Below are 5,083 nucleotides of genomic sequence, written 5' to 3' on the forward strand. Positions count from 1 at the left end.
TTGAAATTCAGCAGGTAGGCAGCCTTTGTCTCCAGACAGCAGTAAAACCGTAGATGTCTGATTCCTTTTCAGATCACACTGGATTTCTATTAATGTGATCTGGGCCTGCAGCTAGTAGCAAATACACATGCCACATGGGGAAGCACTTCATGAGTGCAAGTGGTAATGAGCATGCCTCGATGCCGATAGATCTTACGTGAGAGCCGTTTAATGTTGAATTTGATTATTTTCAACTGGAGGGGCGGACAGGATATCAGAACCATGAGGGATTTTTAAAAAGTAATTGCCACTCTACCTCCCCTCCCCACCCTACATTTGAACCTCGGATTCAGACCCTACAAAAGATATTTAATGAATCGATTTAAAGGCAAGATTACAAACCGGTTGCTTTTTAGTGGAACCTAAGCTGACATGTTTCCTTTGGCCAGTACAGTATGTGTGTGCTTTTACAATTACATTTGCATTCTTCTAGGTGAGGCTGAAAGCTCCAACTTATGATAATCTTTTAATTCCCTAATATTTTGCAACCAGCAACTGCACACTTTTACATTACCTGTCTGGACCCGGAAGGTATATGAAATTTAGACCCCTTATCTAAAGCAAAGAACACACAGAGTGCATCCTTGGAGTAAATTAATTCAGGAACTATAGATTAAAAATAGAGATTGAGCTAGAATTAGAAATCTAATTCAGGAATTAGATTTCAAGGAGAAGAAAACAAACTGGCATATTGTATTGCATTGCAGCGTGCAGCACATTTGAGCATCATTTTTGATTCTTAGTGGACATGATGAATATGACGAAAAACAGACCAATTGCTGGTAGTCTCTTCATTTGTGCTCAACAAATATCCCATTTGAGCATGATTTTATCTTTCTGAGCTTAGCATACACTGTCAGGGGCCCACACTGCCTTTCCCTTGCATTAGTGAAATATATCTTTGGAGGAATTTAATTTAGAAAAATCAAATGACCTACTGTTTGCCCAGCCACTCCCAGATTTGGAAGCTGAATGCAAAAAGTACTTACTGGTGGTGATCCATCTGCCTTTGACGGTCACTGCAAATGGGATCTGCAGGGGTCAGGTCTGGGCGCAGAGCCATTAACTGTTTTCTGTAATGATTTGGAGGATGAAGTGAAATGTTCAAAGAGCTGACTGCTGCAGGACAGATATGCTGCTTAGGAGAAAACTTGTTAATTCTGCTTCAAAACCAGGAACGGAAGCCACAGGACAGAGGAAGAGTGCCATGGGTGCATTAATGAGCAGCTCGTTAGCTTCATGCTGTAGCTCCATAGTCAATTAAATAGTTTGGGTACCATTTCTGGCAAGGAGTGGCAGTTCTACAGAGAGGAAGAGAGATGAAAACTACCACCTCTAAGTTAATTTGGTGACTATGGCTGTCTTATGTGTTTGTGAATTTCAAGAAAAGAGTTGTGTCTAGCCTAGCACTGGGGAAGAATAATGGAGGAGCCCGTGAAGATAGCAAGAGAAGTCTTTGGCTGCCCACCAGTTGGTAGCTATATCGATATCTATTTACCTCAGTTAGGCAGAGTGTTCCTGTCTCCAGTTATCTTTAGGGAGAAAATAGGAAAACTGGGGATGTCAGGCAATCTCAGAATAGAAAATGTGCCCCTCTTCTATAGAATAGGACATGGGCAGACCTACCAGCTTCATCATAGCAGAGGCTGGAAAGAGGTCAGTGAGTAAAGGTATAAATAATGCTGACATACTTATTACTGGTGGAGCAGGCCATGGCCCGAGCAGCCAGATCTGCAAACAACAAAGGGAACATGTGCCACAAGATAGCACATGCTGTCACCTAGGCATCACCCATGGGGCATCTCAGGTCACAGAGCTTAGAGGCCCTAAGCTTCCAGAAAAGTCAGGGAAAGCAACCAAGGAAAGAGGTTTCACAATGGTCTCCAGCTCTGTCATCTGTGGGACATATCTATGGCAAAGTTTTCAAGTTAAATGTCTTCTTTCAGAAGTAAAGGTAGCAGAATCATTCCTTAAATTGTGTTTCATTGCCTTTTTCAATAGAATGCACTTTATTTTTATATGCTGGGAAATACACAGTTTGAAAATAAGACTATAAAGCTCATCAGGTTATAAATCTATTTTGAGGGGAACTCAGTAAAACTCTTCAAGTAACTAGCACTTACTGCCTTTAAGAATTAGCGTTTGGGATGGCATCCTCACTGCTGTGCCAGAACCCGATGACACCAGTTGAGATACACTTGAGTTGCAATGGTTTTGGGAGCACTGAGGCTGCTCCAGGTAGAGTTGGCTTGAGTCCAGCCCCACCATTTACCTGACATGGGAACTTGGGTAAGTTGCATGGCTCTTCTTAGCCTTGGGTACCTCATCTATTCTCTAGTGCAAATATGGAGGCATTCCAAAGCAGCACTAGCCAATAAAAATTGGCCCTGTCCAATAAAAATATAATGGGAGCCACATATGTAATTTATAATATTTTAGTAGGCACATTTTAAAAAGCAAAAAGAAATGGGAGAGTTAAATAATATTAATATATTTAACTCAATATATCCAANCACCCCCCCCACCACCACCACTGCATCAGGTACAGGAGTCAGAAAACTGATTGCTAGATGCTCCTGGATGGGCTGTTTGTGGCATGGGCACAGTGGAGGGATAATAGCCTAAGAGGGTATGTAAAAAAATGGTTCCCAACCCCAACCAGGGGGTATAGACTTGGTACAAAGGAGGAACCTAAAAGGGACTCATAACCCTGCAGAAAGTGGAGATGAAATGAAAAAGTAGGTGTAATAGGAGTGAGGAGTGAGAGATAGAATAGAATATTGAATTTTCAGTGTTGCAGAGGTAGGACTTTTCTGGTTGATGACATTTTAGGAGTAGGTTCTAGAAGTGAAGGTGACGTTGTAGAAATGGTTGGTGTATAGACTAACTGCTATCACAAGTAGATGAAAACATGTATAATGGCTTAATTATAGTCAAGGTTTATTTCTTGCTCTTATAAATAGTCCAAGGTGGTCAGTGGGGGTGTCAGCTTCACTGTAACTCAAGGACCCAGGCTGATGGAACCTCCATCATCTTCAACCGGAAGCTCTCTTTCGTCATCTGGGCATTGACGTCCCGCTTGTGTAAGGATAAAGAGCAAGGAGGAGTGCACGTAGGTGATTTTATGGGCCTACTTTCCAAGAAGTGCACATCCATTCCTTCCCATGTCATTAACCATGTTCTGGTCACATGGCCACAGCAAATTGCAAGGAAGTCTGGGAAATGTGTAGTTGTATGTCCTAGAAAAAGAGCAACTGGCAGCCCTTGCTACACTTGAGCTTTAAAGCCATTTTTTAAAAATGCATTTTCTGTTATAATGCTGCTACTTAGTTTTGTTCTTGAGTCCAGAGATAAATTTCAAAAAGACTAACTTTAAAAGATGAACTGAAGTGATGAAGCCTTATCTGATCATACATGAAAAGCCTTCACTTGTAATTCTATTCCTTAAATCTACTTTTTTTTTTTAAATCTAGGCAGACGTCTTTGTAACCCAATTTCCTCATTTGATGAAATCAGTTGCATTTATTTCCCTTCATCAGAAATGTGTACAAGAACTTTTTTTTTGGAACAGAGCCCCTTTATCACCCACTTTATGCCAGCAGCAAATGTTTAATAGTATAGAAAGATATCCATTAAGTCACTAAAGGCATTAGCCCTCACAAATGAGCCAGAATGGATTTTGTGCCTGATTTAAGTGCAAGACCTACTTTGCTTCTGACTGTTACATTGATAAATGAGGTAAAGACTTCTTTTTGAGCCACATAAATATTTCTTCTCTCTTAACAAGCCGCTCAGTGTTGTTTTTTTTAAAACTAGGTGAAATCTCCCTAACATGTATATTATCCACCCCAGTTTTTCCACCAATAGAAATGCAGGGCAAAGACAGCATCAGCTGAGAGTCATTGGCTGATAACGTTGAGTCACAGTTACTCCACCCACTGCAGAGGGCAGGGAGGGGTGGGGAACTATAGAGGACATTTAAACCAAAGAGGAATTTCTCCCCCAGAAGAGAGTTTGTCCTAAGAACCACGTGATAAGGTTTAAAGGGCTTTGGTGTAGACTTGAGTATTTCACCATCTGCCTTTCCAAAGTTATATGGAAATTCTTCAGAAAATAAACACTGTGTCTTGGTAAGGAAAGATCCTTTAAAAAAACATGGTGAATTACTACAAAGTACTAGGGATGCCTCAAAATGCCTCCTCCTCTGATATTAAGAAGGCTTATCGCCAGTTGGCTCTTCAGGTTCACCCAGACAAGAACCCAGAAAACAAGGATGCTGCTGAGGAGAAATTCAAACAAGTAGCCGAGGCCTATGAGGTCTTGTCTGATGCCGAGAAATGCAACAACTATGACAAGTCCAGAGGAAACCATATCAAAAGGGAAAATAGAGGAGACGGCAGAGACGAAACTTACTTGAAGGAGGAACTGTCGTTGGAGAGGCTACGCTGTGGCTCTCAAAATGTCTTTAAAGATGAAGACCTCTTCTCAGGAGATTATTTTCCCACAGGCCGTGTGGGTAGGGCTAGGAGATTCTGCGCCTCCTTCTTTGATGTGACCCCTATATTGGACACAGGATTTTCCACTTTTGTATCCCTGGGCTCCAGACCAAGTCCCCCTTTCTCTGGGACAAGTGTACCCTTTGTAAGCAGTGGAATGGGAAACTTCAGACCGGTCACCACTTGTAGCCAGATAGTGAATGGCAAGAGAATTGTTACAAAGAAAGTTGTAGAAAATGTGAGAGGGAAGACTGACGTGGAAGAAGAAAGCCTGTTTCATCAGATTCCTCCATGTCATTGGTAAGGAGTTGCTGCTATATTTCTTTCACAGGGAGACCTTCCTATGAGACTGGTGATCCTGATGCTTATCAAGGACAGAATTGGAATCCAAGAGTGTGTTGAACTGGAATGGACAGAGGTCAGCTTAGTCCAAGCCTCTCATTTTACAGAGGAAGAGAATAGTGGGCCAGATATTACACAAGGAACTAGCAGCAGAGCTTGGCCTCTAGGTCCCAGTCTTCTGATTCTAAGAGGTATTTTTTTTTTTT

The 5,083-nt window shown here is 41.7% G+C and overlaps 1 protein-coding gene and 1 pseudogene across 1 annotated transcript in view; both read left to right on the forward strand.

Moving 5' to 3' along the window:
* The window catches only part of DNASE2B (deoxyribonuclease 2 beta), an 86,363-nt gene that overhangs the window by 14,271 nt on the left and 67,009 nt on the right, over window positions 1–5,083 (forward strand). The window lies entirely within an intron of this gene.
* Window positions 4,084–5,042, forward strand: LOC109385444 (dnaJ homolog subfamily B member 6 pseudogene; annotated as a pseudogene).

Source organism: Hipposideros armiger, unplaced genomic scaffold (genome assembly GCF_001890085.2).
Source record: "Hipposideros armiger isolate ML-2016 unplaced genomic scaffold, ASM189008v1 scaffold_115, whole genome shotgun sequence".
NCBI lineage: Eukaryota > Metazoa > Chordata > Mammalia > Chiroptera > Hipposideridae > Hipposideros > Hipposideros armiger.